Source organism: Podarcis pityusensis (assembly GCF_964106645.2).
Source record: "Podarcis pityusensis genome assembly, chromosome: 5".
NCBI classification, from domain to species: domain Eukaryota; kingdom Metazoa; phylum Chordata; class Lepidosauria; order Squamata; family Lacertidae; genus Podarcis; species Podarcis pityusensis.
The window spans coordinates 90509692-90522510 of NC_138032.1; positions in this window are offsets into that span (position 1 = coordinate 90509692).

Consider the following 12819-nt stretch of genomic DNA (forward strand, 5'->3'; position numbering starts at 1 on the left):
AACACAGCAGTACAAAAGGTGTTTATCGAGGGGGAAACGCTGCCAAATTGTTGCCTCAGAACAAAAGAAATGGAAATGAGTAAAATCTGAAACAACCTAGGCTTTCTACAGTGAAAATGTGGAGTCAGAGTGATTGAGGAAAAAATGAACATATTCTACAGCCCTATAATGACTCTGCGATTGGGAGTGCAGGGCTCCCAAACAAACGTACATACACTTCTGTGGATGTGGCCTTTTAAGACCACAACAAATAAAAGTATATCAAAGATTTGAAGGCTGCCATCACAAAACAACAACAACAAGGGGGGGCAGGTGTCCAGCAGCACAAGGCAAGTGCCCCAAATTGCGTCGCGCTGCCACATATACAGAGCCCCGGGATCACGCCGCCTCACGCGATTGGCCAAAACAGCCTGGAGTGATCCCTGGGCTCTGTATCCCTAACAATTTTAGCCCTGTGGGGTCGCCTCTGGGGCCCGCGAGCAACCAGGACCCTCAATGAGGAGGATCCCATTTCTTTCCTTGGTCATCATCTAATCAAGATCCTAAGGACAGCCAGGGGCGTAAGGACAGCCTAAGGTCAGTTCCCGAGTCTTAGAATGGGTGTGTGGGAAAAGCCCTGCAATTCTTCCCAGAGGTCCCCTTATGATCATACCTGTCAGCTTACAGATTTGAAAATAAGGGACCAGCAGCCTCGAAAATAAGGGATCAGCAGCCAAAATAAGGGATTTTAGTCAACCAGCTCCTTTCCTTTCCCCCATAATAGTCAATTGAAGAAGCCTCCAAAACAAATCCAAAAGCCCCCCCTCCCACGAGATCACCTTTCCTTTCCCCCCACCATGTGCCCCCGCTCCAGACAAACCTTTTCCCCGGCAAGGGTGAGTGGGCCGTCGATGACGTATGCATCCGATTCTGGGCACAGGTACGTTCAACTTCTGAGCCCCTCCGAGCCAAAGGCAGAAAGCCCAGCCAGCAGCCAAACGAAGCCTCAAGCACTGGTTCCCACAGCGCAGCAAACCAGCAAAGGGGATGCAGCGAGGAAAACCACTGTCACCTCTCCGCTGGGAAGCGCTGAGCAAAGGCGAGTCCCCAGGCAACGCGGCCGATTTGATCGGCACAAGGCATGCAAGCTCCACCCCCCAGTCATTCTTAGACTTCTTATTGGGTGAGCTCGCAGCCAAGCAACACAGTTGGAGCCTCCCTCCTCCCTGGACGGCAGGGAGGGAGGGAGAGGAGCTGCTTCCTTTGAAACCCGGGAAATTTAAGGGACATCATCAATAAGGGACAGCAGCAGGACATGGCGCTGGGATAAGGGAGTTTCCCGCCAAATAAGGGACAGTTGACAGCTATGCTTATGATGTGATGTGAGTCCCAGGAGTAGGGAACACCCTGCTGAAATTATAAGCATCAGCTTGACTCTTCTCCAAAGAATGTGAGCTTCAAGCCAAGACATTTTAAAAGATGACAAAAGAAAGAAAGCAAAAGGAACAGGTCCTGAGAATACAAGAATAAAACAGAAGGCAGGCAAAAGAAGTTTGGCGCAAGCAAGCAAAAAACGCAGTGCTCTGAAATGCATCAGGATGCGTAGGATCGTAAAGCTGGAACGGACCCTGATGGTCATCTAGCCTGCGATGCGGGAATTTCGGCCCTAGCATCACGACAGCTTGCCATCCAACCCCTGCCTAAGAACCTGTCCAAGGAAGGAGAGTCCAAGGAAGGGAGCAAGTTGTTTTGAAAGGTCCTTTGAGCCTGCAAGCAAAGCTCTAGTCAAGGAACGGGGCTCAACTGTTGTCAACAATTATTGATTGGTTCTCCCCCCCCCCTTTTTTTTTTTTTTTGTTTTGTTACTGAATGTTGCATCAAGACAGAACTTGCCATTTTGGTAGGAGAAGGAAACTGAAAGCCTGTGGACTCGAGGAGGCTGCATGGCAGATACTTAGTCTCCCTTTTTGCTAACTGGATGCCTGATGTCAATAATAATAATAATAATAATAATAATAATAATAATAATAATAAATTTTATTTATACCCCACCCTCCCCAGCGAAAGCCAGGCTCAGGGAGGCTAACACCAGTAAAATTACAGTAAAAACATAATAAAGGTAAAGGTAAAGAGTAAGTTCTCCAAAGGACCACAGACCCTGGGACCCCATGAGCTCTTGCAGAGAGAGGGGGAGGCACCCAACTTTTGTAACAATATATGGTATAAACCAGGGAGCCCCAAACTCAGCCCTCCAGCTGTTTTGGGACTACAACTCCCATCATCCCTAGCTAACAGGACCAGTGGTCAGGGATGATGGGAACTGTAGTCCCTAAAAAACTGGAGGGTGGATTTTGGTAAACTTTAAAGACCGCAGTTACTTCATGGACCACCAGGTGTCACTGTTCCCTTACATAAGGTATGTTTTCCTTATAGTGTGGTCTTACAATGCTGAGCTCCTTTTTCCCTGACCACCACCCGCTAAAGAGAAAGGGTTGTATGTTGGTGGGAGGAATATTATTGCTCCTGCTCAGCTGCCACATAATGGGAACCATTCCATCAAGCAGCAGAGTGGAGAGAGATAGAAGCTATGCTATTCCATCACTTCTGCAAAAAGACCTACAGCCATACCTCAAGTTGCATTTGCTTCACGTTGCGTTTTTTTCAGGTTACGAACGCGGCAAACCCGGAAGTGTTTTCTTCCGGTGTGATAGGATTTTTGAGGTCTTAGATATATGGCAATGTTCATAACCGCACGTACATAGATCAGCACAGGAAGACCGACCTGAAGCCATTTTTATTCCTAAACTGAGCAAACGTTTTCTCTGCATGGTCAAAGTGGAAAAGCCTCCCCATTGTCTTTTCCTTCACAAATCCTGTATTAAGGGTATGTCTGTGTTTGAATAGGGTGTGAGCCTGTGACCTGGCCCAGGAACTAAGTATTTATCACTACAAAAGAATGGCCAGGCTCCCCAGGCAATCCAATCAAGTAACCTGCCAGACAGGAGATAAACAACAACAGGAGAAAAACAACATTCAAATTTCTGTTTTAGACCGCCTTTTCAGTGATGTAGGTGTGATGTATCTGAGGGGTGGTCTTAGGTTACACCCCTTCTGTGATGTATGTATGATGTTTCTGGGGGTGGTCTTGATCTACAGGGTGGCAATTTCAAAAGTCTTTATAAGGCCTTGCACGCCATTTTTCTGGGTTCCTCCTCTCTCCTGCGGGTGATGGGAGCACCCTGTTGCAACAGTTCAATAAAGATCAAGCTTACTAGCTGCTTTGCTTCTCAATATTCTCTGGTTGGCCTCTGTTATTTTCTCCTACCAATAGGGAACCTATGTAAGGACTCTATATGGGCTCTTGGATACCCCATAAGGGAAAAGGGCAATTTTTGTTTACAACACCGGATTCACCGCTTCGCACATGCGCAGGAGTGATCTGCTGCGTCGTGCGCAGAAGCGGCTCTCTACTTACGGACTCTTTGGGGTGCAAACAGCACCCCAGAACAGATCACATCCGTAAGTAGAGGGACCAGTGTACTGCTTTTAGCTCTTTGTCAGCTGTCACATGGGGCTTATATTAAATAACGGTGGGACACTGATTGCAGCAGCTCCTGTTCCTGTAAGCGCCAACGGTCAGAGGGGTCTGCAAAAACTGAGGACACTGCAAAAAACGGCAGAGCAGGCCCTCCACCTGAAATTGTTCAATCGTGGGACAACAGGCTTTCCTGGTTGCTATTTTAGATTATTAATGTGTGCTTCAAAAGTAATTCCTATTAGGTTCACGTAGCAGTTTAAGGTGGATTCTCTTGCATGCGTGATTTTTGCATCACTTGTGTGATGCTGTCTTTATCCAGGAGGTAGCCGGCACCTCTACCATTTAATTCAGTTGTTTTTTTTCCAAACCACACTTGTTTACAGTCACATCAGCCTGGTTCCTGCAATGGCTTACCTCTGCAAAATGTACTAAAGGTAACAGGACCCCTGACCATTAGGTCCGGTCGTGACCGACTCTGGGGTTGCGGTGCTCATCTCGCTTTATTGGCCAAGGGAGCCGGCGTTTGTCCGCAGACAGCTTCCGGGTCACGTGGCCAGCATGACTAAGCCACTTCTGGCGAACCAGAGCAGCACACAGAAACGCCATTTACCTTCGCACCAGAGCGGTACCTATTTATCTACTTGCACTTTGACGTGCTTTCGAACTGTTAGGTGGGCAGGAGCAGGGACCGAGCAACGGGAGCTCATCCCGTCACGGGGATTCGAACCGGCAACCTTCTGATTGGCAAGTCCTAGGCTCTGTGGTTTAACCCACAGCGCCACCCGCGTCCCTGCAAAATGTACTGGAGCTGCATTAATTATTCTTCACAATGCATTTATCATTCAAGTCAGACTATGTTTAGAATGCTGCCGGGCCTGAATGTTAAAAGCCTTGCAGCATCCATTCAGCCCCATGCTAAGAACCTCGCACTGTGATCTCGGACGACTTCCCTCTGTCAGCGAACCGACCTCATGGGATTCCTGTGATTCCAAAACTTGGTCTTCAGATTCTTTCCAAAAAGCTCCCTCGAGAAATCTGTCTCTGTGCCCTTACTGGGTAGCAGGAGTTCCCACAGTGCCAGACTGGGCACCAAGAAGGACATTCCCTTCACATCAGCATAGAAATTATGCTGCGGGTAGGGCTGGGAGATTCCTGGTTTACAACATTGTGATATATCACCAGCTAAACATCATATGTGGGACGCAGGGGCATTGTGGTCTAAACCACAGAGCCTAGGGCTTGCTGATCAGAAGGTCGGCAGTTCGAATCCCCGCAGCAGGGTGAGCTCCTGTTGCTCGGTCCCAGCTCCTGCCAACCTAGCAGTTCAAAAGCATGTCAAAGTACAAGTAGATAAATAGGTACCACTCCGGCAGGAAGGTAAATGGCGTTTCCGTGCGCTGCTCTGGTTCGCCAGAAGCTGTTTAGTCATGCTGGCCACATGACCCGGAAGCTGTACACCGGCTCCCTCGGCCTATAGAGCGAGATGAGTGCACAACCCCAGAGTCGTCCACGACTGGACCTAATGGTCAGGGGTACCTTTACCTTTAAACATCATATATACTGATATATCACAATGTCTGATATAAGGATGGAGCAACATAGTTTTGGACGATAAATCACCCAGCCCTAACACACATAATGATTCACGATGTATTGCCAGGTCAAGAATCATGAAACCAATATCACGATATGGACTTCTAACCAGTTTTGGTTGATATATCAATATATCACCCAGCCAGTGTTTTTTTTCCCCTGGGAGTTCTCAAGGGTACTTTTTTTTTTGCTGAAAGGAAAGTGCTGGCTTAAAGTGTGGCACTTGCTGTAACAACTTCATGGTGTGTAGCAGCACCTCTTTCTACAAGAAAAGCACTGCACCTGGCCCTAACTGTGGGTTGAAAGTGGTGTTCATTGCTCACCTGTACCCCTAGTAGGCATCCGTCTGTCACGGGAGACGAAGGAAGAATGTGCCTTCGGAGGTAAAGTCAAACTGTCATTTGTTGACATTTGTAAGGATTGTGTACAGTACCACCTACAAGTTGGGCTGCCCAACTTATTTTAAAGCCTTCAAAAAGTAAGTTTATAATACAGTGGTACCTCAGGTTAAGTACTTAATTCGTTCCGGAGGTCTGTACTTAACCTGAAACTGTTCTTAACCTGAAGCACCACTTTAGCTAATGGGGCCTCCTGCTGCCACCGCGCCGCCAGAGCACGATTTCTGTTCTCATCCTGAAGCAAAGTTCTTAACCTGAAGCACTATTTCTGGGTTAGCGAAGTCTGTAACCTGAAGCGGATGTAACCTGAGGTACCACTGTGGTTGCTACATTTTTCTATATTGCACTGGTCACTGGAGTGTGGAAGTCTAGTCTTGGGCAAGCAATGATGGAAACTTAGACTGAGGAGCTTCTATAAAGGCTGTGGTTAGCTGTTCTCAAAGTCTCATGAAGGAGGCAAAGTTCGTGTGTGTGTGTGTGTGTGTGTGTGTGTGTGTGTGTGTTTTCACACGCTTGGCTGCTTGTTGTCCCCAGCACCTGTCTCCAATTACTGAGAATGACAAGCCGCAGCTCTGATTGAACCGCGTACATCTAAACGAGATCATTTGTCTTCATCATCTCTGTCCATCCTTCAATGCCTTGACAGCAGTCTCTCATTGGAAGATAATAAGACCCATTATGGCTTAGAGGAGGAATAATGTATCGCAGGCCCCGCACAGAGCCTTTGGGAGCAATTTGTATTCATTAACGTTCTCGCAAATTAACTTTCACTGATTAATATGTAAGTGTGACAGGCATGCTGTTTGGGCTGCTTGAGCTGGCGAGAGGAGTCTGCTTGCATCCATCCCGGTTGTTCGGAAAACAAAAAAGAAAGATGATACAAAAGGAAGCAGCATACCTCTCTAGAGGTGCCTCTTCAGCTATCTGGAAGCCCAGCAGAAGTTGGTCTTTCAAAGCAGAAGAGTTTTAAACAGAGCCATTTGTTCCACAGGCCACTTGCTGCAGTGCAACCACCCAACTCGCTTTCCTAAATACTGTCTCCATAGTGCAACTTCACCTTTAGACATTTGAAGTACAGAACATCTCACAGCTTGTGTTTTCCAGGAAGGAGCAACAAAGAAACATTCTCCACAACTACCCCATCCAAAGTTTGCACCATGTAAGGGCTTTTCCAGATGACCCGTTTATTGAACATTCACCCTCATTTGGTTAAAAAAGGTAAAGAGACCCCTGACCATTAGGTCCAGTCGTGACCGACTCTGGGGTTGCGGCGCTCATCTCGCTTTATTGGCCGAGGGAGACGGCGTACAGCTTCTGGGTGCTTTCGAACTGCTAGGTTGGCAGGAGCAGGGACAGAGCGACGGAAGCTCACCCCGTCGCGGGGATTCGAACCGCCGACCTTCTGATCGGCGAGTCCTAGGCTTAACCCAAAGCGCCACCTGCGTACCTTCTCATTTGGTTACACAGAGGTTAAGATTATATCCAGTCTCTACTGAGCCCTCATCCTCATTTGCTTGCATGGCATTTACGCATTTCTCTGTGAATATTTTGTTTGCCCTACATTTTTCAGTGGGATGCGGGTGGTTCTGTGGTCTAAACCACTGAGCCTCTCGGGCTTGCTGATCAGGAGGTCGGGGGTTCGAATCCACACAACAGAGTGAGCTCCTGTTGCTCTGTCCCTGCTCCTGCCAACCTAGCAGTTCAAAAGCACTCCAAAAAGTGCAAATAGATAAATAGGTACCACTCCGGCGGGAAGGTAAATGGCGTTTCCCTGCACTGCTCTGGTTTCTGGCCGCATGACCCGGAAAAACTGTCTGAGGACAAACGCCGGCTCCCTCGGCCTGTAAAGCAAGATGAGCACCTCAACCCCAGAGCTGTTCGCGACTGGACCTAACTGTCAGGGGTCCTTTACGTTTACCTTTTACATTTTTCAGTGCCGTTTCCCTTCACTTTCCTAACTTCAAAAGAGCCCGATTCTTTTAAAAGTGCATTTGCTAAGCCATTTTAGCTGCAGAAATCGGACGTTCTCAAATCCCTCGTACAAAATACTGTCAGTCTCGGAGTTACCTAAGCCTTTGTAATGGAATATCCAAGAAAAGGCATCCTTAACTCTCCTGGGTCTTGGGAAGTCCTCTTTAAGAATGTCAAGGCAGTTGGTACCTCACTCTGTTCCAACGAAGCTGTTATGTACTGAGTTGAATAGGATCCAAAATGCAGCAGTCTGATTGGTCCTAGAACAACGCAGCAGTATGATTGGTCCGCAGGAGCCACCCAATCCAGCTCCAGATGGAAGTGAATCCACAACCTGATTGGCCTACAGGAGAATTCCGGAATTAGCCAATCACGTGCAGCCCATTGTGTAAATAATGTATATAAAGCAGATACTTTGGGGGAACTTTCATTCCTCCTTACCACTACGAGCTGAATAAAGAGCATGAAATCCACTCTCGACTCCGAGTATATTTCAGAACCATTGATCTCTCCTTGAACCAACCCAGTCCATCTCCTTCCAATGGACAAGAGTTAAGAGGGCAGGTGATTCAAACAAATGGGTAGCTGCAACTGAGCCGCTCCACAGCTTTCCCCAGACACCGTGTGCTGGAGGTTGTTATGGGCGGTGTGGTTATCACCACAAAAGCATGTATCACCTGAACGGGGGCTCGCTTTCATTTCTTTGCTGATAAAGGCCCGTCTCTTTGCCACCGGTCATTCACAGCTTCCCTTCCCTCGGTGCCAGACTCTCCAACCATGCTGGGAAAGCCACTTCTTTGCCAAGAAGCAGTAATGATTTCCTCCTCTCTTCCAGATCTTACGGCCATCGAACTGTGCCACAATCCAGAGCATTGTGAAAGCTGTCAGAGTCATTCCAGGCGTTCCAGAGCCCTACAAAACGAACTTTCTGGCTGTTCTGCTCCTTGATTTGAGCAGATACGTTGTGTTAATAGGGTACCCCAATACGCCTATACATGCCAATAAATTTGGCACGTGTATACGCGATTAGCATTTGATCAGTCTTTGGATGAGTGGACTTGAAATTGCAATCGTCCTCAGCGGTGGGGGGACCGGTTACACATTTTGTCTTCCGATGCTTTCTTAACTTGCATAACAGAGATAATGTTGTTTACCATATTCTTCTATATTTAGCATTACCCCCCAAAGCTCAACCTCCTAAGAATTTTTAAAGGGAAACTGTGTTTCCGGGATAAGAAACGGACACATCTTCACTTGCGTACGTACACAAACACAATATTTCCATGAAGAATCTGGTCCATTCATGCAGAATTTATACTAAGAAGTTGAACTCACGGAGATATATGTGCCTAGATAGGTAGAATGTTAGATTAGCCAAAGGAAATGTGGAAAAGCCTTATGCGTGGGGAATCATTATTTCCCAATTAATATCACACACCTGCGTGAGGAACCCTCTTCTTAAATAATGGGAACAGAAGGAGACATTCCTCCTTCCGTCCAGTCATGTGTTGAGAAACCTGGATTACTGCATATGGCAGGCTCTCTGCCACAGCTCTCCACTCAGGTCAGGAGGTGGCAACACTAAATGCAGCCAGAGAGGCACTGAGTCTCTTTTATCTTTCAAACAAACAGCAGAGGTGACAGGATTCAATCATCCGAATGAGGTCTCCTCCAGATTTTGAAAGGGTTCCTATCTTAGCTCCAGTACACGGAGGAAAGCAGAGGTTTGTTGTTGTTGTTGTTTAGTCGTGTCCGACTCTTCGTGACCCCATGGACCAGAGCACGCCAGGCACTCCTGTCTTCCACTGCCTCCCGCAGTTTGGTCAAACTCATGCTGGTAGCTTCGAGAACACTGTCCAACCATCTCGTCCTCTGTCGTCCCCTTCTCCTTGTGCCCTCCATCTTTCCCAACATCAGGGTCTTTTCCAGGGAGTCTTCTCTTCTCATGAGGTGGCCAAAGTATTGGAGCCTCAGCTTCAGGATCTGTCCTTCCAGTGAGGACTCAGGGCTGATTTCCTTAAGAATGGATAGGTTTGATCTTCTTAAGCAGAGGTTTAGAAGTTTCCAAAAGGCTGAGTAGGCCTTATTTGGTCTGGGAGCTGCCAAATGAAGCCCAGGGCTCTTGGGTGAGGCCAGCCAAGCAAGTACACACACAAACCACATGAGCCAGGGCTGTCTTTACGTTACGATATGATACAATACAATACGATATGATACGATAATCTTTATTGTCATTGTCCCATACAAAACAACGAAATTGAAAATCTACATCAGACATTCAGAAATCAACAAGCCTGCTATTCCAGCTATCCCATCCTGGTTAGCCCCCTAAAAAATCTGATACCCCGTAATTACATACAATATACTCCCATAGAGACTACCTTAGGTAAAAGTAAAGGGACCCCTGACCATTGGGTCCAGTCGTGACCGACTCTGGGGTTGCGGCGCTCATCTCGCTTTATTGGCCGAGGGAGCCAGCGTACAGCTTCCGGGTCATGTGGCCAGCATGACTAAGCCGCTTCTGGCGAACCAGAGCAGTGCACAGAAACGCCATTTACCTTCCCACTGGAGCGGTACCTATTTATCTACTTGCACTTTGACGTGCTTTCGAACTGCTAGGTTGGCAGGAGCAGGGACCGAGCAATGGGAGCTCACCCCGTCACAGGGATTCAAACTGCCGACCTTCTGATCGGCAAGTCCTAGGCTCTGTGGTTTAACCCACAGCGCCACCCGCGTCCCACAGAGACTACCTTACACTGCGTTTAAAACCAATACCGCATTTGAATAGAAACTGTTTCTCAGGTGGCTAGTCCTAGTCTTTATAACCCTGTACCTTCTTCCTGAAGGCAAAAGCTGAAAGAGATCATTTCCAGGGTGCGCACTATCCTGAACTATCTCTGCAGCTTTCTAATGGCACCTGGAAGCATAGATTTGATGCAAGGTAGGGAGAGTGCACCCAATTATTTTAGGGGTGCAATGGGTGCAGGGCACCCAGGCACTGACTTCTGGGGGTGCCAAATGTATACCTACTGTATACTGGTCCCTCTTTATTGGCGGCAGTGAAAAGCAATAGAGTGAAAGTCCCGCCCCCCATCGCTCTGTTACTCCATAGCATTTTTTTCTGCTGCATCATTGTTACAGATGAGCGATTTCCCCTCCCAAAGAACTTCTCCCCTCCCAAATAAAGTTCAACAAAAGTTAACTTGGGGGCTAAACTAAATTTGGGGGCACTGGGCGGCTCTTTGCACCTTGGCGGAGCATATGCTAAAGACAGCCCTGACACAAGCAAATGAACCTTAATCAGTTTTATCACCTTTCCTATTGCCCATTCACCAAGTATTTTAAATTTGTTTTGTAGGTACTTCTAGTTTCCCTTGGGACACACATGGGTGGCACTGTGAGTTAAACCACAGAGCCTAGGACTTGTCGATCAGAAGGTTGGCGGTTCGAATCCCCGCAACGAGGTGAGCTCCCATTGTTTGGTCCCTGCTCCTGCAAACCTAGCAGCTCGAAAGCACGTCAAAGTGCAAGTAGATAAATAGGTACCGCTCCAGCGGGAAGGTAAACGGCGTTTCCATGAGCTGCTCTGGTTCACCAGAAGTGGCTTAGTCATGCTGGCCGTATGACCCGGAAGCTGTACGCTGGCTCCCTCGGCCAATAAAGTGAGATGAGCGCCGCAACCCCAAAGTCGGCCACGACTGGACCTAATGGTCAGGGGTCCCCCCTTAGTTTCCCTTAACTTTAACTTGTTCCTCGGTTGACAGGCAAACTGTTTTGGTTTTGTTTTGTTGCGGGAGGTCCTAGGTACACACTCAGGAAAACTTGACCTTTTATAAAAGCAATGCCTCGGTGGTGCAAAGGAAACAGGAAGTGTGGGCATCTCACGGACAGCTCCATCCATCTCGCCCAAGGGCAAGTTCCCACAACTCATCCAAAGCCTTTCTTCTACCTGGCTGATGAGAGATATGATGAGTTGAGAAACCTGAATAGCAGGATCACAGAAGTGGTCATTTCCTAGAAGCCTAGGAAATGTAAGGCACATCTGCTTCTAAGTCTCTTTGTAAAAAATGATAGCAAGAATGACTTTCAGAAGGGCTCACAAGGTTGAAGGGTGCTTTGTTCTTGATTATATACGACTCTTTGGAAGTCACCAAAACCTGGAGTAGGACTACTTAACTTCTACCTGCTATGGCTTCAGTGCTCATTCTAGCTGTTATCTGTGCGGACTGTGGGAGCTTATTGTACCAGGATTCCATCATATTGTTATAGATTCTTTTGGGTGGGGTCCCCTTAAACCAGAGGTCAGCAAACGTTTTCAGCAGGGGGCCAGTCCACTGTCCCTCAGACCTTGTGGGGGGCGGACTATATTTTGGAAAAAGAAAGAAAGAATGAATTCCTATGCCCCACAAATAACCCAGAGGTGCATTTTAAATAGAAGCACACATTCTACTCATGTAAAAACACCAGGCAGGCCCCACAAATAACCCAGAGATGCATTTTAACAGGGAATCCCTGGGCTGGCTTACGCAAACCAGCCTGGCTGGTTTAGTGAAGAGCACACCTGTTAACATGACAAAAGGGGTTGGTGGGCCATTGGGGAGGGATGGCTTGGGGAGTAAGATGTTACCAAGGTGATGGGGTGTGTGGAAGCAAGGGATGGTGGGAGGAAGAAGCAGGAAGAAGAGCTGAGATCCATCTTGGGCAGGCTGGCTGAAGGCAGGCTGGGAGAGATGCCTTAGACTCCAGCTCTGCACAGCTGTGGGGGACAAGCCCCTCTTGAAATGGCCTTGCTGCAAGATCTGGACTCCCTTCCATGCAGAATGAAAGTATAAATAGGTGAAGAAAGCACATTTCTTAAAGCCGTGACAGTCTCGACTGTGTCTTCCATTCTCCAAAGGAACACAGGTCCCCGTGGGGTTGCCTGGGACCTCATGGGCTCTGGCCACCGCTCAGCAGAGAAAGGGGCAGGCACCCGACTTTTGTAACAATATGCACAGACTGTTTTCTTCTCATCACAAATCAATGTCCAGTGACTGTGCCATAGAACTTGCTTCCCTGGGAGGCTTGCCTGAGCCCCATAAAGAGCTTCATGTTGGAACGCATTACCGTATATCTAAGGAAGGAAGCTTTGTGTGCAAAAAGGCTACATAACAATAACAATTTATTATTTATTATTGCCGCCCATCTGAGTGGGTTGCCCCAGGTACTCTGGGCAGCTCCCAACATCATCATCATCATCATCATCATCATAGATTCAGGTAGGTAACCGTGTTGGTCTGACGTAGTCGAAATATAAATAAACAATAAAAAATTGTCCAGTAGCACCTTAAAGGTAAAGGG